Source organism: Colobus angolensis, unplaced genomic scaffold, assembly GCF_000951035.1.
Source record: "Colobus angolensis palliatus isolate OR3802 unplaced genomic scaffold, Cang.pa_1.0 Scaffold322, whole genome shotgun sequence".
Taxonomy (NCBI): Eukaryota; Metazoa; Chordata; class Mammalia; order Primates; family Cercopithecidae; genus Colobus; species Colobus angolensis.
In genome coordinates this window covers 1,439,363-1,466,744 of record NW_012116511.1, presented here as the reverse complement: position 1 = coordinate 1,466,744, position 27,382 = coordinate 1,439,363, and the positions used below count along the sequence as shown (strand labels likewise).

Genomic DNA, 27,382 nt, shown 5'->3' with positions numbered 1-27,382 from the left:
AAAATGGGAAACATAACTTGCCCTGGAATAGTTTTACTCCTCGTTGTGTCATAGTTGGGTGACAGAGGAAAGAGGGAGAGAAAGGAACAGAACAGTCTCTCTCTCATATTCAAATGCAGAAATCACTGTTTCCTGTTTTCCTTTATGACTGATCATCAAGGCACTACTCTGGGTCACTGCTGAGTGTGGTACTCAGCATTAGAACATATTTCATGTCTAACTAGAATAGGAATGATCATTGCTGGTTACGGACTTACCATCCATCGCAGACAATGAGACCAACACAGACAAGGGAATGGAAGACAGGTTTTCCTCAGTAAAATCTTGGGTCTTTGAGAGCTTCTGAGAAGGGCGCTTCTTACGTTAATTTCACTAAGGGACACCTGGGTGGGACCTGAGCCGCTAGCAGCATGAACAGGCAAAGATCAGAGGTCAAACTATCAATATCAGAAAGCCCGGCTTTTGTCTTCCCATGAGTCCACTGAGAGCTCAGGAAGTGGAGTGCTACTAATCATGCTGGGGTGTTGACACCCAAAAAAGGAAGAAATAGGTTTCGCCAAGCTTCTGGATAAGTAATCAGACTTCAAAGAACTTCATCCCTTTTGTAGAACAAAGTTTGTTGACTGAATGTATGTGGGTTCTAGTCCCTACAGAACCAACTAGAAATAGGAATTTCTAGCGCTATACAAGCTTGACTCCTCACCCTTTCTTACTAGCTGATGTGTCCTCAGGTTTGTCACCTTCTTCTTGCTTTGTTAGAATTTCCTGACTGGTTCCAATCATCTTTAACTGTTTTCAGGGCTGAGACACACTTCCCTTGCCTTATGTACCTGCCTGAATTTCATGTATCAGGCACGCCTTCATAGACCTGTGCAGATCTGCCATGGCAAGCTATGGAAAACAGCAAGCACATCAGTGAAGGCTTGGATTACCAGTCATAAGGCAAATTTTGAACCTATTTTACAGTTTATCTATAACGATAATGTCGCTCATTCATGGCTAAATGGGCCTGCCAGGGTATGCATCACAAATACTAAATTATGTTTAAAAGAAGGCTTTAAAAGCAATCATCTACCCAGAAATTCCAACTTTTTTTCCCAGTGAAGTAGTTACCACTCAACAAGTATTTCCTTGTCTTTTTTCTTCCTCTGCATCACTGTAAGATTTTTATTCTTTTTATTTTGGTTTTGATAAGGAAAAAAAGATCCTTTGATGCCTCAGAGAAAGAATACAGTTATTATTCTAAATGAGTTGTTTTTAATAAGTCTAAATTTAAGCATGAAACAAGTCTAATACCAAACTAGGAAGAAGACATTTTTCTGCCCCATTTGATTACAATTGCTAAATGTTAGACAATACTTGTAGACCTACTATTATCTTATTAACTTGGGATTTACTTGGAAAAGTGCTTTCTCTTAAAACTGCTAGCCAAATTAATGGCAATGGAAATTGTAGCTATGATTACACGACATTTTGGACAGGTTTTCTTTGGTGGCAGAGTTAGATATGTTTATGCAGCTGCTCTTGGTTTCAGTTCCTACAGACTCCTCTCTTTCACTTTTTTTTTTTTATATGAGGAGCCATATGAAGATGTTGACTTCCACAATTTCCATCAAAAATGTTATTTTGCAAACACAAAACTATGTTTTGAAAATGTTTCTTTACTTTTAAACCAATGCCTGATTGGAGAAGCCATCCTTCTCGGCACCCAAAGATGATGAGTGTTAATTTTAAATTTTTGTTTAAATGTGTGTCTCCTATTTATTTCAAGAGTAAACCCTGAACACGTTTGAGGTTGTGTTGTTTTTTCTTAACAAATAACCAGATAATCATAGTGTGACTATTTCCTCTAGTCAGTCTAAGTTCAATGCTGACCAAGGTTGATGTGAATGTCAAGATTAGTTTTTTTCTCTTGGCTATTACTGAAGTCATAATTATCTTGAAAAGGCTATTAATTATATCAGTTTACCTACAAGCATAAAGTACCTTTTCCAAGAATATCCCAGGAATTATTTTTAAAAGGAGAAAAGAAAGTACCCTTAACCTCGTCTTGCAAATGGAGACTTAAATGTTAGGCTCAAGGTAAAATTCTACCAAGTAAATTTTAGAGTCAAGACGGGTTAGTAAGAACACTAATGCTTGTCTTTAACCCCAACCTGAAAAGATTTTTTTCTTAATCACACAAAAAGTCCTCTTCCCCAGTCTTCTTTAAGAACAAACTAATAGAGTGAGGGCAAGGCTAGTTGAAAGACCTTTCTCAGCTGTGTATTTCAAAGCTGATATGCATTGCAAAGAGAAAAGCATGCAAAGATGCTCTCCTTACCGGAGGTGAAAGCATTGTGCCAGCTCTGTCACTACTGTAACCATCTTCCGCAGGTGGAGAGCAGGGAACGCCAGGGTCCCAAGTGATGAAAAGCGATAATTAGAGCTCCTGCAAGAATCTTCCCTAAGCACTTTCTTCCGTGACACACCTACTTTGTGGCATCTACGCGCTCTTCACGGCTAACCACAATCCTGTCATTGCGGCTCATTCATCCAGCAGCTGCTGGAAGGACCGGGCTGAAGCGTGGGCACGAGGAGGGGGACACCCCTGCGAGCGCTGAGCCGGCAGAGCGGCTGCAGCCCGCGGACTCCCCGGGCCCCCGCTGCTGCGCCGCTGCAGCTGACCGTGCGAAAGCCGCATGTTACTGGGTAGAAATCAGCTTTCCAGGAACAGGCATCAGCTGTGCACGAGCCCGGCAGCATCTCCAGACAAGTGCTAGCCGGTGTTGGTGCAAACCAAAGCTTGCTATGTGCTCAGAAAGCGGCCCCAGCTACTGAGCATGCTCGGCTTCTACCCAGCTGCTGTTCTCAGAGCCCCTCAACTGTTGACTTCTGTTGATTTGAGAAAGGGAGAATGAAGGAGTGGGCACGAGGGTGCGATTCGGTGAAGGTAATATCTTAAATCTGGAAATGTTCTCTTCCGTATCCCCGCGCCCCTTCCCCACCGCAAAAATAAAATTTAAAAAACAGTAAGGATACACTGCTCTACACTTAGGAAATATTTTTATTGATAGGATGATAGAGATGTTTGAAACCTACCAGTAGCTTTTAGTCTTTCGCTTTCTCCCTGCCCAAACCTCCCGGATCAAGCTTGTGGTGTAAACTGCGAAAGGGTTTAATCCTAACAAATCACTGTTCCTCGAGGATTAAGTATAGAATTGCCTTTGTATTTGAATATCTAGGCAATGTGCCACAAACTAATTCTCTCCCTACAATCATAATCTGCCTCCTACTAGACAACTTTCTTAAATATTTTATAAAGTAATTGTGCCAGTTTTGAAATTTAGATGTTAACCTATTTGATAATGTACATCTTGAAATTTAAGTCTTCCAGATGGTAAGCTCGATGCAAGCAAAGAATGCCTGACTGATTCATGACTGTAAACACAAATCTTTTCTTGTGGCCTTGGTGGATGGCCAGTACTCCATAAATGTTCCTGTGATGAGTAATTGGTGAACCATGGGTTAGATCATCTGTTAGTGGCGCTTACGGAAAAGCTGAAGTTCTCGAATTTGGTATGGACCCCTATGCTAACTCTTGACCTTCTCAGCTATTTTGGGCTGGTCAATTATTTGAAGATAGAAATACACTATACATTAAGTGTGCAATATGTAAGAAAATGACTTTTAAGTACTATTTACATTTTATTATTTTTATTACGCCTCACTTTCTTCTCTTTTTCAGCCCCCTAAGATGCCACTCTCCAAGTTGAGCCTAATTCAGAGCATGCTGTCTCAGCTACTACTGAAACCAATAACATCAACTCTGCATGGTTTGCAGACAACAAAATTATTTCATTTTGAGAAACTTTTAGCCAGTCATCTCTGCCAAGTACATGGAGGGTGAATCTGAGAGGCTTTCACAGCTGAAAGGGAGCCTGAAAGCTGGGCCTGTGAGAGCCCACAAAGGACGTGGGTGAGATGGAGGTCAGGTATCTCTTGAATTCCTACCAGGTGTTTCTCTGGCCTGGCCCATGAATCCAGTTCCTTGGGGCCGGAAAGTCCTCTCTTTCTCCCCTTTTTCTCTGCCCCATCCTCTGACTCTTTTGTTTGTTTTTTTGAGATACGGCCTTGCTCTGTTGCCCAGGCTGGAGTGCAGTGGCACAAACACAGCTGAGACAAGTGCTAGCTGGTGCAGTGTCAACCTCCCGGGCTCAAGCAGTCTTCCCACCTCAGCCTCCCAAGTAACTGGGACTACAGGCACACACCACTACTGTGGGCTGATGTTTTTATTTTTTGTAAAGATGGAGTCTCACCATATTGCCCAGGCTGGTCTCAAACTCTGGGGCTCAAGCGATCCTCTCTCCTTGACCTCTCAAAGCACTGGGATTACAGGTGGGAACCACTTACACCTAGCCTTCTTTCTGTCCTTTTAGGACTCAAGTGCTACCTGAGTACCTCCTGACTCCAGAGCAAGCCCACTCTGGCTCCCCTTCCCTGTGCCTTTTCAGTGATACTTTCTTCATTATCTGTAGTTGAATCATACCCCACCATAGCAGCAGCTTTGAATTTCTTAAGGGTAGAGACAATGCTGGTTTTTTTTTTATCTCTATGTATAACTATATACATACAATTATAATTTTAATTGTATAATTGTATACATCTGTGCAGTTACTTGCTTTCACATGTTGTCAAGATTACATGGAGACACAGGAGGAAGTCCTTCTATTGTAATGACCACTTAGAAAATGGACAGAGTTAGTCTAGGGACATTTCTTAAAGGAAGTGATTGCAGGAGGAGAAAGAACCTTTTCAGTATAACCAAATCAAAGATTTCATAACTGGAAAGGAAGATGCAGACCTGCTAAGAACAAATAACTAGGGTGGGGCTGTTTTATAGGTTTTAATCCCTACTTCTCTGTCCCGAACAAAAATAGAAACAAGCGGGGAGACACAACTGCTCCTGCTATGGGCCCATGGACTCATTCAAATTCATAGCGGAGATTCCTTATTCCATCTACCTCATTTACCATCTACCATTTTTTTCTTGCTATTTATTATATTGCAATGAACCTGGTTCTCAAGGGTTGTCCAAGGTGTTCTAATCATCAAAGTCAAGAATTTCTCAGTTTTGATGACAAAAATCATAATTATCACTTATTTGCACCTTATTCTCTGCCAAGCACCACTAAAATCTTTACAACTATCACATTTAATTACCACATGAAGCATTTTTTTGCAGCATTTAATAACAATCTTACATTTTGAATTTATAGTATATAATAATGTGTTTGCTAATATCCAAACCATACAGACACACAAACAATAATTGGTGATGGATAAGGACAGAGAATATTATCTTTAGCTGCTGACAAAACCAAGGCTTTGAGAGCCCACGGTAAGATAACTAATAGGTAGAGCACAGTGTGAATTCCATCCTGTTTAGTGCCAAAGTTCAACAGTCCTTAACCAGTCTAAATTATAGCCTTGCTCCACAATAGTACCTTTTCCAAGAAAATATGGCTAAAGTTGAAGGCAGGGGCCAATTCCAAGTTGACTTGATGCCACTGGGGCTCAGAAACCAATACCTCAAAATATAGCACTTCAACATGCTGAACCCAAGGAACCTCAAGGTCTGACCTTTCCCATCCCACCTCTAAGCATCTCTCCAAAAGCACAGGATGGATCTGAAGTTCCTTTATCTGTTTAAGATCCAGATCCATCAAGGACAATAGTGTTTTTTTTTTTTTATTCCCCCCTGGTACTACCAAAAATGTAAACTACCTGAACAGACCCTTCACAAGATATTGTCTGCCTCCCAAGATCATTCAGATCCCAAAGTGAACTATTGACAAGTTAATTTCTGTTCACAGAGTCATTCATTCTCCCTCTGACGTGGTTTGGCTCTGTGTCCTCACCCAGATCTCATCTTGAATTATAATTCCCACATGTCGAGGGAGGGAAGTGATTGGATCATGGGGGCTGTTTTGTTTCCCCCCATGCTTTCTCGTGATAGATCTGATGGTTTTATAAGCGTCTGGCATTTCCCTGCTTGCACTTCTCTCTTCTGCCACCATGTGAAGAAGGCCCTTGCTTCTCCTTCACCTTCCACCGTGACTGTGAGTTTCCGGAGGCCACCCCAGCCATGTGGAACTGAGAGTCAAGCCTCTTTTCTTTATAAATTACCCAGTCTTCGGTAGCACCTTTATAGCAGTGTGGGAACTGACTAATACACCCTAGTAATCCTACTGCCTCTTAACAGAATTCCTCTTCGTCCTGTTCCCATAACCAGTTTTGTCAGGTGGTATATAAGCTTTGAAACCCATTGGACGGTACGTAATCACACTGTGGTTCTCCTGTGTACATGTTAATAAATTTTGGATGCCTCATCTCCAACTAATCTGCTTCCTTGAGTTGATTTTTTTTTTTTTTAAGTGAAACTTCATGGGCAAAGGGGCTGTTTTCTCTTGGCCCCTATAATGCCAAATCCTGGGCTTAAACGCTACTATTCTGTCCCACTCCTCTACAAAATTCTTTCCTCTTTTGAATTCCTTGACATCACAGTTTTCTAATTCTATGCCTTTCTTATTTTTCCAGAAAAGTTAAGGCTTCTTTCCCATTCATTCATTCATCTCATTGTTGCTACTTGTAACAATAGTTATCACTTCTTGTGACTTCTGCATTTCTGTCTAACTAGTCACCCTGTTTTAATTTCTTGCTCTTCCATCCTTCTTCCAAAAAACCCCCAAAGTGTACTCCTAAAATTTCATTTACCATTACAATTGAGAAATAAAAATAAAATTCTAAGTCACCCAGCTGACTTAATGGACTCCCCTCTTGGCCAAGGGGACCCCAAAGAAACCTTGAAAACTGAGTTTCCAGTCATGATGGGATGCGAGGTCGAACACCTTGTTATATCACCTCCCTCACTACCTGCCATTAGGCTTTCATCCCTAAGGTTGAAAAAGAAGCCAGCCCTCTCAAAAGACTCCACCACTGATAGCAGCCAAATGCCTGGAGCTGCCCTTTGTGGTTCCCACAAAACAACTGACCAGCATGTCTTCCTGATAAGAGACAACCAAGAGTGGTTCCGGCCAGTCTGCAGAGGATGCACCATGAGGATTTTGATGTCCTCTGCTTCACCTTTTGACATCAGAGGGCCAGAAACTCTACCCTCGGATCATGCTAATGCTGCCATTTTTTGTAGATGGGCCCCATGAAGAGGCATGAAGCTCAACTGGATATGCACATGCTTCTCCTTTCATAAGTATTCATGGCTCCTCCTATGGTTTATTGAATAGATTTGCTCATCCCACCCAGCATAAACTCCTGTTCCCTTTGCCCCTCCCTCAAGTGTTTGTTTCCAGCTCCTGACCAGAGGTTACACTTCCCAGCCTGTCAGAATGGCCACCTGCAGGCTGCAGCCCTTTATGAGAACTAAAGCTCTCCTTTCTAAATTTATGAACCTCATCATTCTTCAGCTGACACAGTGAACATTGCTGATTGTCTTGAGAGAGTCGGCCTTTCTTCTAATAGATCCCAAATTATCCGTCTTTATCTGTTCATATCCCCAAACAGTCCATTTGTTCAAGGAAAAGTTCACTGGTCTGATTCTCATTGATCTAATAGCAACACCAAACTCTTGCCATTCATTGGTTAAGGAATGGGTATGTAACCCAATTTTACCTAATGAAAAGGCCAGGAAAGTTTGCAGCAGGCTTCAGAAAGCTATCTCCTTTTTCTTTAGTGGATTTCTGAGATTCCTTCTTATGTCTTATATTTAAACAAGGAAGTATATAGCCCCTAACGCTACTAGAAAGCCTCTTTACACCTTGAAAAGAAGTCAACGTTGTACAAAGCGAAGAGCAGAGATTTTTTTAAAAAAAGGGAAGGCGCTACTGATGATATCATTAAATTGATCTACCCACCCAAATGCCTACCTTACCTCTTCATTTATTGGATTGTGAGCCAATAAAATCTGCTTAGAAGCACTTGAATTGGGTTTTCTACTTACAGTCAAAAAACCTCTTGTCTGAGATATGCATTTTTTTCTTTCCTATTCAAAATGCTGAAATGATTAGAAATAAACTAAGTTTTGTGGTATAGCATTTGAGAGTTTGTTCCTGGCCCCTTCTGTCTTGGAAACTTGTCTCCCATTATATTCTGCTATGCACTTGACACTCTGGACATGCTTGGCTGCTTGCTTTCACCATGTCACTTGCTATCCCACAGGCCCCTGCCTTTGTACTGCATTTTCTCCTACTGAAATTCAACTCTTCAAGATCCAGAGTACAAGATACTTCCCTCCGAGACAGATTTGCAAAATTAGTATTTTTTCTTTTTATATCTTCATATATGTTGCTTGTACCTGTGTGTGTAAATCTGGGTCCTCCAGGAGGCAGAGCAGCCAGGATGAATTAAACTGCAACAATGACGTCTGAGGAAATGTGTGGGAGAGAACATGAAGAGAGCCAAGGGAGGCTGGGGGAACTATCAGACTATGATGCAGGTATGACCCTGAGTGAAGAAGAGAGAAAAGGGAAGGAAGCTGGGTGCAGTATAGTTATCAAGAAAGTTCAGCAAGGGTGGTGGTAAATCCTCAAGCCAGCCTTTCATCAGAGGAGTCTGACTTCTTCCAGAAACAGTCTGCCCTAGTATGGCTGCCACTCTCAGTCGTTGGCTGGGAGCAGCCTACAGGAAGCTTGGTTTCAGTATAAAAGCTGTGATGTCTGTCATAAGGGGACCTTGTTCACTCCCTGCAGCTTTACACTCGCTGCAGCTTCACACTCCCTGCAGCTGGAGGGTAGGAAGGTACTTGCTCATGACTGCCATACTCTTTATTTATTACTCATTCAGTATGTCCTAAATTCTACAAGTTATTTACATGAATCTCTTCCCTGCTGGATATAAACTCCTTAAGGACAGGACCTGGATTCATCTTTTTGTCCCACTGTGTGTTTTCCATAGTATGATTCCAGCAGACTGCTGCTGTGTTACTGAACTGCATTCTAGAACATATTGCCTCAGACCTCTATATCTGCAATTCCTTAAAATAATAGGAATAATACACCCCCTAAAGTCAATGAGAACTTGCTTTCATAAGATGTAAGATATTATTCCATGATTAATATTTTTAAAAAGTTTAATTCAGTCATACTCACCTGTCTTCTGCAGATCAATGTGTCTCCACAAAGAAGTTTGATCCTGAAATTTCAGCATTGATGAGGTAGTGAAGTGGAGCATTTTCTGATTAATACGCAATTTTTCACCAATTTAATCCCCAAGGCAAGTGGATGATTAAACTTGGAGTTAAATTTATAATGCACTTTAGTTTGGGCTGGAGAAAACTGTTTCGGACTGGTATGATACACTCTACTATTTCTTCAACATTCATTTTTAGGTGACATGAAAATGGATCTTCCAGGTACAGTTTTTTCAGATAAAAGGAAGATTAATAGTGGTCACTGAGGAATAAAGGAGACTAGAAAAATCTGTGATTATTTAAGGTATAATATGCATTATTAAGCAAGGAGGAAAAGCATGTAAATACAGGTATTTTGGCACTTCATTATACTTTGTAATGTTTTAGGTCCTATCAATTTAAGGTCAATCAATTTATCTATGGTTAGGATATAATAAATAGTGCTTGTATCAGTTATGGTCCAATAAGGAGACAGAAACCACATAGTAATTTGAAAAGAGAATGTTTAATATAAAGAATCATCAACTATTTACAGAGAAAATTACAAAAAGGGAACAAAAATAAATTCAAAGAATACCCCAAGACTGAGTGAGTTTACCCAAGGAAGGAGGCCCTCTCCAACACTGGGACTCAGAGGTCTTTGGAGTGGTTGCTGCCCCCCGGATGGTGGAGAAGTTCACTGGGTTGCCCAGGCTGGAGCTGGTCCACAATCTGCAGGCTGATACTCACAAGCTGTAAGTCTCCTGCTGAGGTGCTCATGGGCTAAGCTAGTAGGCACGACACTGCCTTCTGGGATGCTGATGAGATTTTCTGGGGAGCTACCTGCTGGGCTGCTGTTGAACTGGCTGGGAAGAAGCTGACTGGGTACTGACTAAAATCACCAGAAAACCAGAGTCACCAGCAAGAGGTTTTGTTGAACTCTCTGGGCACCCACAGAACTCACCAGAATCTACCTGCAGCAGTGTGCCACTGAACATACTAATGTGAAGCTAGCTGGGGTGACTACAGAGTTTATCCAAAAGCACTGCTAGGAGAATGAGATGCCTGGAGAGCCTGCTAAGATGACTGCAGCCCTCCCCTGGAAACTGCTTTGGGAAGTACTGCTGTATCTCACTCACTACTGGAAAGCCTCCTGGAGCACTTTTGGAACCACTGCAACACTTCTACAGCGGTGCTGCTGAAACTCCCTGGAAGTGAGCGCCACTGGGTGTCCTGAATGCCAGTCCAGAGCTGCAGAAGCAAGAATGTTGGGAGAAAAAAAAAACACTGGAACCAGGAAGAGACATCCCATCCTCCCTCAGTGTCCCTCTAGTGCCCTCTATTGACAATGCCTAGCATCATGCCTGCTGGCAGGAAAAATGCTTCTTCAGTGTCAGGCGATAAAAGAATGGATTTGGAGCTGAGAGGTACTAAATTGATAACTGACACAGTCCTTTTGTCAAAATCACAACTTTGTATTCAAATGCTCTCTTTACTCACTTGTCTCTTCCATTAGTAGATGATATGTGTTTCAAAAGTAAGGATAATTTTTATATTTCATGTGTAGCACAGCTCCTGACACATATTATGTATTTACCAAACATTTGCGAAAATATTGCACTGAATATGTAAATATTGCATCCTGTGCTAAAAGATTCACTTGGTCTGAGAGCAGTAGGTCTGTACAAATTTAGGTGGCATAAAGGGAAGCTGTTGTTTTCATTGTTTGTACACAGAAGGAAAATGGCGGCAGTGCTGATTGATACATAGCACACCTGTAGAGTCACTATTTTCTAAAAGTGGAATTTTTTTAAGTCACTAGGAATTTCAGTTAGGGTTGACTGATTGGAAATCCTCCATAAATCTCTAGGGAAAAAAAAATCTCCTTTTTTTGAGCAGCAGTACATTCTACTCAGAAATGTACTGCTACAAAAGCAGTCATACTAGTAAGCTGAATGATGTCCATTTCACACAAACTTTAATAACATGGAAAAATGAAATAAAAACTACTGGAATATACGACAAAGGTTTATTGTGCTTAAGTATATATCAACAAGACCCATTTCTTCAACATTTTGATTTAAGGACTGAATTTATGTTGAAGGTTGAATTACTTGAATGAGTTTGGGAGCTGAAGAATAGAGAGATGAAATTATTTTGTCAATATCAAGCATCAAATAAATGGCTCAAGTAGCTAGAATAAGAATAAAAGAGAAAGACAGATTTACTTTAAGGAATTGGCTCACACAATTGTGGGGGATGACAAGTCTGAATTTTGCAGGGCAGGCTTGCAGGCCAGAGACTCATACCTAATATCTCAATTTGGAGGCAGAATTCCTTCTCCCTTGGGAGACTTCAGTGTTGTTGTTGTTTTTCTTTGTTTGTTTCTTTTTTGAGATAGGGTCTTGCTCTGTGGCCCAGGCTGGAGTGCAGTGGCGCAATCTTGGCTCACTACAGTCTCAAACCCCCTGGGCCCAAGTGAACCTCCCACCTCAGCCCCCTCCAGTAGCTGGTACCACAGGTGTGTACCACTATACACAGCTAATTTTGCTTATTTTTTGTAGAGACGAGATTTCACTATGTTGCCCAGGTTGGTCTCCAACTCCAGGGCTTAAGTGATCCTTCTACCTCAGCTTCCCAAATTGCTGGGGTTACAGGAGTGAGTTACTGTGCACAGCCAGTGTTTTTTCCATAAGGCCTTCAACTAATTGGATGAGGCCCACTCACATTATAGAAAGGTAATCTGCTTTACTCAAAGTCTATGACTGGTTTAAATGTTAATCATATCTGAAAAGAAAAATCTAGATTGATATTTGACTGAATATCTAGGGACCATAACCTAGCCAAGCTGACACATAAAATTAATCATCACAGCATCTAACTTCATTTACAAAATCACCTTAGCAATGATAACACCAAAAATGTGTGAAAATGTTGTACTGAATACATAAATATTGTATCTTGTGCTAAAAGATTCACTTGGTCTGAGAGCACTAGGTCTGTACAAATTTAGGTGGCATAAAGGGAAGCTGTTGTTTTCATTGTTTGTACACAGAAGGAAAATGGCAGCAGTGCTGATTGACACATAGCACACCTGCTGAGTCACTATTTTCTAAAAGTGGGATTTTTTAAAGTCACTAGGAATTTCAGTTAGGGTTGACTGATTGGAAATCCTCACCAGTCACCACATGCATTATTATTTTATACATTTAATCTTTTAGATTTATCAAGATGTAAGATAACTGAGACAGAGAGAGAAACTATTAGCACAGTGTATTAGTCTGTTCTCACGTTGCTATAAAGAACTCCATGAGACCATATAATTTATAAAGAAAAGAGGTTTAATTGACTCACAGTTCTGCAGACTTTACAGGAAGTATGGCTATAGGTAGGCCTCAGGAAACTTACAATTATGGTGGGAGGCAAAGGGGAAGCAGGTACATCTTACAAGGCTGAAGAAGGAGGAAGAGAGTGAAGGGGGAGGTGCTAAACACTTTTAAACACACAACTCTCATGAGAACTCACTATCACCAGAACAGCAAGGGGGAAGTCCACCCCCTTGATCCAATCACCTTCCACCAGGCCCCTCCTCCAAAATTGGGGATTACAATTAGACATGAGATTTGGGCAGGGATAAAAATTCAAATCATATCATGTAGAAATCGTAAAGGAAATGTTAACATATAGAATTTAACAAAGCATTACTGGTATAAAATATTATGACCAAGTGGAGTTCATTGGATGAATGAAAAATTAGGTAAATGTTAGGAAATATGTTTAAACCCCTACATAGATTGAAAGATTAAAAGGAAACTGAACATGTAATTATCATAGCAGAAGCTTAGCAGAACCATTTTTCTGGCCAGAGGAGTTTATAAAGGGAACTTTAGGAGTCTGAGAATGTGGGGGGAATCCCTGAAATGAGATAGCTGGGCAAGAGAACTCTCTATACAAACAAATCTGACACAAGCCCCCATTTTAATCTCCGCGTGTACAGAGCATACCCAAAGAAGCACAGCAAAGGCTTTGGGAATGGAACTATGATATAAAACAGGGACAGATTCACAAACTGGCCCATGCACAGGGTGGATTCATACAGTGTAGCACAGCTTTGGGAAATGAACTGACAGTGAAACCATAGTCTAAGACGGATCTTTTAGTCTGAACATTGACTGATTGCTGACAGCAGTTAACATTCTCCACAGGAGTTTAACAGGACCCAGAGTCTCACAATATAATATTCAAAATGCCTGTGATAAAATACAAATGTATGAAAAGTGTCACAAAAATCTAACCAATTAAAGGAAAAGTTCATCTACAGATGCCAACTCTGAGATGACCAGATGCTGGAATAACTGGACAAAGGCTACTATTCAGGAATCAAATAGACTGAAGTGTTGATGTACTCAACAGAGTGGCTAAATCTCAGCTGCATGTGTTAAGTGAAATAAGCTAGACTAAGAAGGGTACGTTCTGTATGATTCCACTTATATGGTATTCCAGAAAAGACAAAACTACTAAGATAGTGATCTGTTAAATCAGTGGATGCTTACAGTTAGGCATGAGGGGAGGGATAGACTACAGTAAGAGTCACAGTGGAATCTGGGGGGCAATGGAAAGTATCTTGATGGTGGTGTGATTACATGACTACATGCATTTGTCAAAACTCAGAATGTACAACAAGCCAGGTGTGGAAGTGCATGCCTGTAGTCCCAGCTGTTTGGGAGGCTGAGATGGGAGAATCACTTGAGCCCAGGTGTTTGAGGTTGCATTGAGCTATGATCCCATCACTGCACTCGTGACAGAGTGAGACTCTGTCTCTAAGAAATAAAATAATAATTTTTAAAACTTAGAGTTTATAACAAATAGAGTGAATTTATTTTATGTAAATTTAAAAAGAAATATTAAGAATTTTTTTTTAAATTACTCTCATGCTTCTGAAGAATGATTGAACTCTATTGACGCATCTCCCACCTTACATATTAATATTGTGGCAGCATTTTCATATTATCCCATCACTGCACTCGTGACAGAGTGAGACTCTGTCTCTAAGAAATAAAATAATAATTTTTAAAACTTAGAGTTTATAACAAATAGAGTGAATTTATTTTATGTAAATTTAAAAAGAAATATTAAGAATTTTTTTTTTAATTACTCTCATGCTTCTGAAGAATGATTGAACTCTATTGACGCATCTCCCACCTTACATATTAATATTGTGGCAGCATTTTCATATTCCCTTGTTTTTATAGCTACAAACCAGTCATCACATGTAGTATTATTTTATACATTTAATCTTTTGTTTTTAAGATTTATTAAGATGTAAAAAGTTCTTTTCTACTTCTTGCATCTCATTTCCTCCTGAAATTAATGTTCTCCTCCCTGAAGTGCCTTTCTTAATAATTCACTCAGCATCATTTGTAATTTCCCTCATATTTTGTTTATCTTAATAGCAATTCATTTTGACCTGACATTTGAATGATAGTTTATCTGGGTATAAAATCTAGTTTCTCAGTTATTTCCTCTGAATATTTTGAATATATTATTTTGCTGTCTGAGAAGATTTCACTGGTAATATTTCACTGGTATTGATGCTGTTTATAAGTCATTATTTTGCCACATTGCTTAACATCTTCTCTTTGATATTCAGTCATTTATCTGAGTGTGTATTTAGTTTTGCTATCCTGTTGATTACTTGATTTGACTTATGAATCTTGGATTCTATCTTTATTAAATTCTGAAAACTTCTATTTTACATCATTTATAAAATTTGCCTCTTTTCTATTTTCTCTAATGTCTTCTTATGTAAAACCAGTTATATGTATGTTGAACTTTCTCATTCTATCTTTCATGTCTGTTCATTTTTCTTTCACATTTTCTATTTTTTATAATGTGTTGCTTTCTGGATCATCTTCTCAGTACAATTTACCAATTCACTAGTTCTATTTCTAAATATAATCATATGTTTAATCTATTCAATGTTTTAAAAATTCTAGTGACTATAGATTTATTTTCTTAAATATAGATTTATTGTTCTTAAAATTACCTGGTAACTTTCACAGTGATTTATACCTTTCTGATATTCTTGTTTATTTAGTTTGTACTGCTTTAATTATTTAAACATAATCATTTTATAGTTTGTGCCTGATAATCTTATTCTTGATGTTATTCTTGGGGTTTAATCATATCTTTTTTTTTCTCTGCTGACTCTTTTTGTGGTGCATCATTTCCTGTGTGTTTTAGAATTGTAGATTGTAAACTTATCTTCCCGGTACTTTGTAGTGAGAATCCTATGTGATCTGATTTGACATACCACAGGATTATAATTAATCCAGCAATAAAATTTACGTTAATGTATACAGTTACTAGACTACAGAGATGCAGTTACCAGACTACAGAGATGATGAAAATTCAAACCTGAAACCTGTGTGATTGGGTTCATGATTATAAATTTATAAGAAATGTTTTTGCCAGGCGCGGTGGCTCAAGCCTGTAATCCCAGCACTTTGGGAGGCCGAGTCGGGTGGATCACGAGATCAGGAGATCGAGACCATCCTGGCTAACACAGTGAAACCCCGTCTCTACTAAAAAATACAAAAAACTAGCTGGGCAAGGTGGCGGGCTCCTGTAGTCCCAGCTACTCGGGAGGCTGAGGCAGGAGAATGGCGTAAACCCGGGAGGCGGAGCTTGCAGTAAGCTGAGATCCGGCCACTGCACTCCAGCCTGGGCGACAGAGCGAGACTCAGTCTCAAAAAAAAAAAAAAAAAAAAGTTTTTGTTTCTTCATTTTTTTCAACTACAGCCCTGGCTAAGACTAAAAGTTTTCCTCATCACCTACCTGTGCCAGGGACAGAAAATTTTTAGGCTACTTTTCTCTATGTGTGTATATAACTTCAATTGCTTATCTTCCTATAGACCCAGTTCCTTACATGCTATCTCAGCATGAAATTATGTTCAGTTAATTTCCAAGCCTCATAGTTTATCGAGATTCACATGCCCCTCTCAGAAGACTGAAGTATCAACTCACACTTAATCTTGTTGTGTACAGTTCTCTTTACATTTTTGTCTTCTGGAGATTTCCCTCACTTTTTTGTTAGGATAAGTATGTATTTTTAAATTAAATTTACTATCTTTTATCCATCATTTCTATGTATTTGTATATGAAAGATTTTTAGTTTATGTAGACTGCCCTATTTTCAGAAAACCTTCAATTTCCTTTATATATTATATTTAAAAATATGAATTTGAGTACATTTTTATAGACACAAAATATTTTGATATTAATTTTGAAGTCATTTTAATGGTATCAGATAAGGACAAAAATTCCATAACATGGCCAATAAATGGTTCATGTTAAAAGACTAAAATCCTAATCACAGGTTAATAACCAATGTAGTCTTCTAGAATTTTTACAACCAATTTGAGTAAAACACTGAATACAGAAATGGTTAATGGGATAATTTCATAAATAACTTTTCTTGGGATAATTGTGTAAGTAACTTTTCTTCGCAGGCAAAATCTCTTACTAATAGATCCTAATTCTAGCAAGAAAATTGACATGGAATTTTGAACATCTAGTGTACAAATTATTGGTTTTGGATGTTTGCTCTTCATCAATTCTTAGAGACAGAAAAATGATTTAGCATAATGTTGGCAGGCCTGCATGGAACTGAGTAAATGCTTTTATGGCTGATAGTAATATAAATTGGTGCCATTTTTCTAAAAAGCAAAAAGGCAGTATGTAACAAGATCTTGAAAATATATTTGTATCATTTGACAAAAAGAATTCTGCTTTTGTGTATACAGCTTTCCTTTTTATTCATCTGTTTTTTTCTTCCTTTGTTCATTGACCAACAGTATTTAGGAAGGTGATTGTATGTCAAGTCTTATAATTATTCTGTGGATAAAAAGATAATTCAGACATGCTTCTTTCCCTTGAGAAACCACAGACCTAATTGTGTAACTAATTTCTCCTCCTACTTTCACACTCCCACCCTACTCCCCAAAGACATGCATTATCTACAAATATATTTTAAAACTTGATAGTTTATTATGGCCATTTGTTTCACATAAGCTCCTTAAATATTAATGCAAAGAAATATAATGGTAACATGAATAGTGAATATATGTCAATCTACTTCTTCCATGAGGGAGTAATACAGTCCACAATTAACCTCTAGCCATAGATATCTAAATAATGGAAAACTATGAAGAAAAAATATCTTTTATTATTTATTTTTTATTTAAACATGTATGTTTATTGAGTATAACATGATGTTTTGAATATGTATATTTTGTGGAATGGCTAAATCAAGCTAATTAACAAACTATCTTTTTTTAATGGTGAGAACACATTAAATCTACTCCCTTAGCAATTTTCAAGAATGTAATACATTGTTATTAACTATAGTCACCATGTTGGACAATAGGGGAAAAACTATTTTTCAACATTGGAGAATATGCCACACAGGACTGTGAATTCTGAAGTGAAAGAATTGATATTAGACCTCCCATCACCTATACTTTCTGCCCAGAGGCAATTCTTTATAGTACAGATAGGAAAACCTAAACAGTCTGACAATTATTCTGAGTTGAATAGACCAAAGTCGAAGGTATAAAAAGATTAACCAACTAGAATTCATGGGGTAGATTACTCAAAAATCATAGGTACATAGATAAAATGTCCAGAAATCTAAGTATGGAACCCTTGAGTTTTTACCTGAATATGAAAGTGTTTTTACATAGAGTGAATACTCCATAAGCCCAGACAAAAACAGCTTTCAAGAAATGAATTACTTACGAATTGTAAGACAAGTTTCCAGAATTCACAGAACCAGGAATTAAGCACTCACAATCCACGTAGAGAGGTCTCATTGAAGACATGAGGCTTGAAGGGGCTTCATTTAAAACTTACAATAATGACAACTCTAGACACAACTTAAAAGAGCTTAAAGGGCCAGGCATGGTGGCTCACACCTGTAATCCCAGCACTTTGGGAGGCCGAGGCGGGCAGATCACCTGAGGTCTGGGGTTCGAGACCAGCCTGATCAACATGGAGATTATAGGCATGAGCCACCGCGCCTGAGCTTGTGCCATTGCACTCCAGTCTGGGCAACAAGAGGGAAACTCCGTCTAAAAAAAAAAAAAAACGCTTAAAAACAAATCTCAAAGGCAATACGCTAATCAAAAGAAACTTGATTGCTTTCCAGAAAATAACCAAAGTATTTTAAAATGAAAAATCCAGCAGTCGACAACGTAAAATTCACAACATTTAGCATCCCATCAAAGCTCACTAGATATGAAGGGAAATGTAACTCACAATCATGAGAAAACATCAGTTACAAAAGAAATCAGAAACAAAAGAAATAACAGATGATGAAATTTGCAGAAAATGATGTTAAAATATCTATTATAAATATGGTACATATGCTCAAATATATGAGAGATAGTAGAATCATGATGAGGAGAGAAATTGAAAGTGTAAAAAAAATGGAATGTGGCTCCTAAAGATGAAAAACACAAAATCTGAAATGAAAAAGATACTAGAGGGGGTGAACAGAATATTAGACACTGCAAAAATAAAAGGTTGAACATGAAAACCTAACAACAGAATCTATTCAAAATAAAGTACAGAGACAAAAGACAGAAAATAGTAAACAGAGCACAGTGACATGTGGAACAGTATGAATCAGGCTAAACATATCATGAGAGTCCCAGAAAGAAGAAAGCAGACAGAAAAACAAAATCACTAAAAGCTTAATTTAAATGCAGAGGAAAAATTATACTACTGACTAGAATTTTTACTCAGTGAAAATAGGTTTCAAAAATGAAGGTTATTCTTCCACAGTTCAGGTCTCTGAAAAACTTCCATCTCCCACCGCAAGTTGTGGTCTTAAGAGTGAAGCCATCACATACAAGACTTCAGTCAAGTCAGTCTGAACACTTGCATTAGTTGATCTTATTATCACAAGCTTGAAAACACACAGCTCTAGAAAAAGTGGCCTCCCCGTGAACATATATAATTTTTAAAAAGGAGAAGGCACTTTGTGAGGCTGGAGCAGGAGGATCACTTGAAGCCAGGAGTTCAAGACCAGTCTGGACAATAAAGCAAGACTCTATCTCTACAGAAATAAAAATTAAAACTAAAAAGGAGGGCAATAGAAAAGGGAACAGTCAGCACAAAGAGGGCTGAAATGTGCAACAAAAATCAGCACAATGAAAACAATGAATAATGAGCCCTGGAATTCAAAGAGATGGGGTACCAGTTTTCATTACGTTCTGAACAACACATTACAAATAAACTATTTTTAAAAATGAAAAGTGAGGGAAAAAGAAAAAAGAATGTCAACCCATTAATTGAGCCCTTCATTTTCTCTTCAAATTGTTTTTGATACATAATAGTTGTATGTATTTATAGGGTACATGTGATAGTTCGATACATGGATACAATGTGTAATGTTCAAATCAGAGTAATTGAGATATCCATCACCTCAAACATGTATCATTTCTTTGTGTTGGGAACATTTCCAATCTTCTCTTTGAGCTATTTTGAAATATACAATGAATTATTATTAACTATAGTCACCCTGTTGTACTATTGAACACTACAACTTAATCCTTCTGTCTAACTGTATTTTTGTACCCATTAACCAATCCCCATTTGTTCTTGATAAAGTTCAATCAACTCTTTTGTGAACACACATTCTCAGGTCTTTTGGGATAGGATTATCAGCAATTCTCTGACCTTCAAACAGAAATCTGAGTGAATTCACTGGAACTACCAATGCTGACAGCGTGCTTCTCTGAGTTTCCTGAGATGTGTTGCCATTTCCACTTTGAAGTGAATCTTACAGCTATCTGGTTTTAATGTATTCTCCTTCCTTCTTATTCCCCAACTCCTCAGTTAAAGGATTTGTCTCCTGGTCAGACAAGGTGATGGTGGCTTCACCCAGTGGTCTCCTCTGAACAGTAGGTACCGGCCTAGGATACGCAGAACCTTGCTCTAGGGTTTACAAATCCACCTCTATTCCTCACAGCACAATCAGGAAAATACCCTTTTTAGGTGGGCACCAAGACCCAACCTAAGCTAATGAATCTGGGTGTTTGAATCTGCTGTGGAGACACAATAGGTAGGAAAGGAAGTAGAGTGAGTCATTTCAGATATAGGTGTGCATGACTTCCCACTAAAATGTACTACTGGTACCGGTTCCAAGGAGTATGTAGGCTCTCTTCATCGGGTACTTTCCAGGTACGTTCCTCTTGTAGTCTAAAAACATGCCATTTTCCAAAAAAATAAAAAATAAAAAAATAAAGTGAGAATGGGGTAGCCCCTTAACTAAAAATAAGATAATATGATTTGTTAAAAATCTAAAATGTAAAACAGGCCATATACACAATCTGTAATTATAACAACTCTACAAAGTTAATAATATGATCTTCCTTGCAGCAGAATGCAAATACTTAATCCCTCTGCACCCATAGTCTTATTATTCTCTCTCCCTATCTAATTGACTTGCTGTTCATTCTATGATTTTGTCCCTGTGTTTTTCAGTTTCATTTCTCCTGACTCAGAAGTATGGCACATCTTTATATTTTGATGTTAGTATTTTGTCTTGACTTATTCATAGATACTCCTTAATATTGCCCCTCCCAGGTCAGACTAGCCCTTTGCTAGCCCTGACTGCAAGAGGCATTTGTTCATTCAGTAAACATCCATTAAGCCCCCATAGAGTTCTAACTCAGCAGTGAGAAAAGTAGGTCTATGGACAGTACAGTGCTTATAACATTTCAGAACAAGTGCTTCTCCTCTGGCCAAAGCCAAAGCCTATTAGTGAGCTCGATTAACTCCTTCACCTTAAGTAAGCAAGAAAAGATGAAGCAGAATAGCATAAGTGAGGCAGATGACTTCAGTGACAGCTGATCTGAGCATATGCTTTGGTTAAATTCTAACTTTATAAATATTTATTGAGCATCTAGGCAGAAGCCGGGAGTGGGAGTATGGTGGTGAATAAGGTGGACAAGATCTAGACCTTACTGGCATATACACTTTAGTAAGGCACATGGACATTGAATTAGTGGGTGATGAAAATCTTGTAGGTTGAAATGAAGGGCACTTACCCTAGTGAAGAGTGAGGGAAGATGATTCCAGGCAGAAGAAATAGAACTCACAATGACTCAGAATTAAGAAAGAGCTTGGAATACTGGGTGAACTGAGGGTGGATGGAAGTGGTGGTCTGGAACAGGGATAATGGGTGGTGGGGTGGTAAACAGGTAGAAAGGTAAGCTTGATACTGAACTGGGAGCCTCTGTGGTCTTGTTAAGAATTTAAATCTTGAAAAACAAGAGAATCTTTAAGAATTTAAATAATTTTAAGCAGGTGGAGTAACATGATTAGATTTACATTCCTAACCTAACACAGTGGATAAAATAAGCAGAATAGGGGACTTTTGTTCAAATATGGCAGATGGAACACGTACACCTCTAACTGCTCCACCAGTCCTTTCCAAAATAACAGTAAAGGTATTTTTTAAGAAAGCAGAAACCCTAAATGACAAGGAGAAGAGTAAAAGTGATCCCATCAATAAAATTTTGGAAGCTGAAAAGCAGATGGCCAAGTAGTAAAGGATTTAGCAGGCCCAAGAAAACCAAACCAACAGTGGAAAAGCAGAGAACCAACCTGATTTATACAATAGAATCCCCCAAAGCTCAGCAGCTAGTGCCACCAGCTGCTTCTAAATGTAGACATGACAGGGACCAAGGAAAGCACCAGAGTCAGGGGCACTGGCCTAACGTCTGTTTAAGAAGCAGTCAATCTCTGTTCCATGTAGCTGGGCTGCTGTGTTTCACCCACCCTGGGGAAAGACTGAAGGCTTATTCTCTGGAAAGGAGGTTTCTGGACTAGAGGATACCTAGGCATAGCCAAGAAGAAGGAGTAACATAGATGTTGTCAACAGACCAGTACTGAGACCTGGCAACTTAATTCTCCACTCCGAGACAGCTAAAAGTCAAGCTTTCGTTCATAAGGCAGGAATGTAGAATGATCTCCTTTAAAGAACCTTTTCAGCTCAGGGGAAAAGTCCTAAAAATACTAACATCAGAGGCTCCACAACTGCTGTTATTGCAAATGATTTTATTGTTACAAAAGTATTTAGTGAGATTTTATTAATTCTCCCCCAAATAGATTCCTTTAAATAATGTTATATTAAAATTTATATTAATAATTATAATTTATTTTGCATTTTAACACTTATATGTCATTTTGGATATTTTAGAATATAACTTTTTTGAAAATATATAAACAAAATTTTATTTACATATTTAATGAAAATACAGTCATTTCATATTCAATGAAGTTAAGCTCACTTTGAATATAATTGCATTTTATATCTTAATCCCTTAGTAAGAATGAGTTCAAATTGAGAAATAGAAAATATAAAAGTAGAGCTCAGGGGAAAACTAAAAAGCATAAGGAAATAAGAAATGTTCAGTGGTGCAGTCTGCTTAAGTTATTAAAAACTGGAAACAATAAAAATAAGATTTATATTGAGCATGACCCACATAAAAATTGTAAACCGGCCTGGGCATGGTGAGTCACACTTGTAATCCCAGCACTTTGGGAGGCTGAGGCAGGAGGATTGCTTGAGCCCAGGAGTTCCAGACCAGCCTGGGCAACAAAGTGAGACCTTGCCTCTAGAAAAAAAATTTTAAAAATTAGCTGGGCATGATGATGCAAGCCTGTGGTCCCAGCTACTTGGGAGGCTGAGATGGGAGGATCGCTTGGGCTCAGGAGGTCAAGGCTGCAGTGAGCCATGTCAATGCCACTGCACTCTAGCTAGGGTGACAGAGTTAGACCCTGTCTCAAGAAACCCCCACAAAATCGTAAACAAGATATTATATTAAATGAAGATTTAATTACTGACCAAAATAATGAAATAAAAAGGAAAATGAAAAAAAATACTTTTATCAAGTCCACAACTTAAACAAGTCAAGTGAAATCCTTGCAATTTTATATAAATATTTCATGAAGATATTACTGTAAGAGATGGTCAAAATTACAATATAAGTGATAGACATGCTGAAAATAAAAAATATGTTATAACTCTGTTTACATTTGTCCAATTATTGTTTCACTTCCAAATATGCTTACAGTGGCTTTTTTTTTTTTTTTTTTTATGAGACAGGGTCTCACTCTGCCCATGCTGGAGTGCAGTGGCACAATCACAGCTCACTGCAACCTCAACCCTCCCAAGGCTCAATCAATCCTCCCACCTCAATCTATCGACTAGCCGGGACTACAGGCACATGTCACTATTCCCAGCTAATTTAGTTTATTTTTTGTAGCAACAGGTCTTACTACGTTGCCCAAGCTGGTCTCGAACTCCTGGACTCAAGCAATCCTCCAGCCTCACCCTCCCAAAGTGCTGGGATTACAGGCGTGAGCCACTGCACCTGGCCACATATTGTGACTTTTATTAACAATTTCATTTACTATTCCTCAGCTAAGCAGCTTCTCCAAATGTAGATTAATTAAAAATAGTCTAAGAACTACACTGACCTAATTTGACATTAATGTTAATAGAATACAAATCATGAGAAAATCCTAATTTTAACATAAGTAGTATTTTTTAAATTTTTAAGTGTTTAGTTATTAGATGGCATTTTGGCTTCCGTTTGTACTCTCTCACAGACCATCTAGAGTTAGCAGTGGACTAGAGACTGGTCAACAGTTGTTAAATCAGAACCCTGAGTCCTCACCTGGTTAATTAACTTAATCAGGTGAGAACTCATTAACTTAACCGGAGGATTCTGTAGACCTGATAACCACCTTTAATACTTCACTGGGATCATTTGGCAAGCAATAATGCAAGCAAATTAACCTGAAGAGATTCAGCCAGGGCAAAAGAAATAGAGAGAAAGGATGCATGAAAGGAAGATGGTCTCTAAATCACTGGTTCACATCAGAATCACCTTAATGAAACATTGAATAGAGTAGACAGGGCTAATAAAAATTTTCACCCATAAAAGGTTTAACCAAATAGTTTCCAGACTATTTGCAAATCTGGAGTGGTAATGAGTTGCTTGTTTACTTTTGTTATTTTTTCTTAAAAAATAGTGATTCTAATGTGAGGAAGCAATTGCAATAAAGTACAATAGATATGACTTAGTGGCATCATCTTCTCATTGAAAAAATACCCCAACCTCATCTTATCTGCAATGGAAATAGAGTATTTCTTTAGTGCATATAATGGAAAAAAATTACAACTGTCAGAAATGATAACCTAGACTACTTGTAGAAAGCTTCCCTTAAAGCTGTAAATCACCAGTGTTAGCACAATTGCATAAATTTCCTTTTCGTTCCTTTTTTATTCTTCTCCCTGTCTGTATTTCCTCTCCTCTTTATTTCTTTAATTGTCCCCCTTATAAGTGTTTCCCCACTTTGACATTTCGAGTAATGCTTCTCGTTAAAAATTTAAAAAATATTTTCACATTTTTGAACATATGAAGCATCAAAAATGTGTGGCCTTTGTGATATAATTCTTTAGATTTGTGACATATTAGGGAAGAAGATATTTTTAGTTTTGACATTTGAGAAAGTTTTTACCTGTATTAAAACATATGTTATAGTCATTAAGATTCTTATTTGAACACACAAAAAAAATATCAGCAAGAAAACACAAATAGCAGCAACAGTGAAGAGCACTGGCTTAGGTCAAACAGACCTTAATTTAATGTGAGCTCCCCCTTTGCCAGCTGTGTGACATAAAGCAACTGGCTTAACCTTCACTCGTCTAAATGTCCTCATCTGCCAAACGGGTGTAATAGTAGCTTCTATCTCCCAGAGATGTGAGAATAAAATAATCTGTGTGAAATCCTTGGAATTGTGTGAGGCTCACAGACAAGCTTGTGGACATTATTACTGATCCCACTGTTATTATTATTATTCATTATTTTTAAGTGACTCTGATTTACTTTTATAAAATAAAATAATACGTGCCCGATATGGTGTGGCTGTGTCCCCACCCAAATATCATCTATAGCTCCCATAAATCCCGTGTGTTGTCAGAGGGACCCGGTGGGAGATAACTGAATCATGAGGGCAGTTTCCCCCATACTCTTTGTGGTAGTGAAAGAGTCTCACAAGATCTGATGATTTTATAGGGGATTTCCTCTTTTGCTCGGCTCTCATTCTCTCTTGCCTGCCATCATGTAAGATGTACCTTTGTTCTTCCCTTACCTTCCGCCATAATTGTGAGACCTCCCCAGTCATGTGGAACTGTGAGTCCATTAAATTTCTTTATAAATTACCCAGTCTTGAGTATGTCCTTATCAGCAGTGTGAAAACAGACGAATACAATGCCTACAATAGAAAAATGTAGATTGCAGAGAAGTACAAAATAAAGAGTCTTCTTCTGACTGCTACCATCCGCCTCTCTGTTAATGGCTTCTTATGTATCGTCTCTCAAATTATTTTAGGAACCAGCTTATATACGATCCTTTCTGAAGCTTCATGCAGGCTTTGTCACTGAACATTTTATCTTGAATGGCTTTCTCTATCCACACATCTACATCACTCTCATTCTTTATAATAACTGTATCATATTCCATTGTGTACATGTACTACAATTTATATAAACATTCTTTTGCAGTTTTTTGTTTTTTGTTTTTTTGTTTTTTTGTTTTTTTTTTTGCAATTATGTCCATTAGGAAATGTCCTAGTGTGGTAGAATTTCTGGATTAAACTATGTGTATTTTCTACTTTGGTATATTTTGCTGAATTACCCTCCCCAAAAGTTTGCATTAATTTCCTTCAGTGGTATTTAATGAATTTGGGTATGGCCCTGAAAAGATGCATGTAAATAATCTGTTTGAAATAGATTTTTACATTAAATTCACTAGGGATATGATTTGCTTTAGCAAGGTTCATGACCCTTTGTGATAATTTTTGAAAGATGTAGATTCTCATCTTTCTGATGATGTGCATTCAAGAAAGTGCTCAGGGGTACACGTTTTAAAGGAAGCATGTCTTTGGGAGACTGAACAATGGCCAGCCAATAATACTCACAACCCAATCCTTTGATTTCAGTCCAGTGAAACTCACACCAGACTTCTGACGTCCAGAGCTAAGATTATAAATGTGTGTTGTTTAAAATCACTAAGTTTGTGGTAATTTGCTACAGCAGCAGTAGGAGAAACCATTCATGTATCTCAGATGAAGATTCAACTCTGTGGGCACATGCCCTCCGTTAGAATGTATGAGAGCACAGCTTTAGAAAACCAAAAGCTGGCCAGGTGCAGCGGCTCATGCCCATAATCTTGGTACTTTGGGAAGCTGAGGCAGGAGGATCACTTGAGTCCAGGAGTTCGAGACCAGCCAGGCCAATATGGTGAAACCCCGTCTCTACCAAAAATGCAAAAATTAGCTGGGCATGGAGATGCATGCCTGTAATCCCCGCTACTCAGGCAGCTGTGTCAGGAGAATCACTTGAACCTAGGAGGTGCAGTAAGCCAAGTTGGTGCCACTGCACTCCAGCCTGCATGACTGAGCTTGATGCCATCTCAAAAAACAAACAACAACAACAAAACCCAGAAAACAAAAAACCTTTAGTACACAAAATAGAAAAGCATTGAACCGGTCACATTTAGAGCAATATGGGCGGACCTGGAGGTCCGGATACTAAGCAAAATAAGCCAGACATGGAAAGACAAATACTGTATGATTTCACTTATGTATAGAATCTAAAATAGTCAAACTCATAGAAGTGAAGACTGGGTGGTTCCCCGGGGCTAAAGGTAAAAAGGGGTAAACGGGGAGATGTTGGTCAAAGGGTACAAAGTTTCAGCTATGCAAGATAGGTAAGTTCTGGAGCTCTTCTGTACAACATAGGGTCTATGACTGACAATATTATATTGTATACTTAAAAATGTTCTAGGAGGATAGATCTCACATTAAATTCTCTTACCACAAAAGGAACAACAAACTAACAAAAAGTAAAACGAACAGGAGGAAATTTTGTCAGAAGTAAATAATTTTGTTACATTGATTATTGGTAATGGTTTCATGGGTATATCCTTATCTCCAAACACATCAAGTTATATACATTAAAAATCTACAACTTTTTGCCTGTTGTCCCAGTTACTGAGGAGGCTGAGGCAGAAGGATCTCTTGAGCCCAAGAGTTCAAGGCTTCAGTAAACTATGATAGCGCCACTGCACTCCAGCC

General features: G+C 38.4%; 1 pseudogene; it reads left to right on the top strand.

The window, feature by feature from the left end:
* Positions 1-20,350: 20,350 nt before the first annotated feature.
* LOC105518611 overlaps positions 20,351-27,382 on the top strand; it is an 18,092-nt pseudogene continuing 11,060 nt past the window's right edge.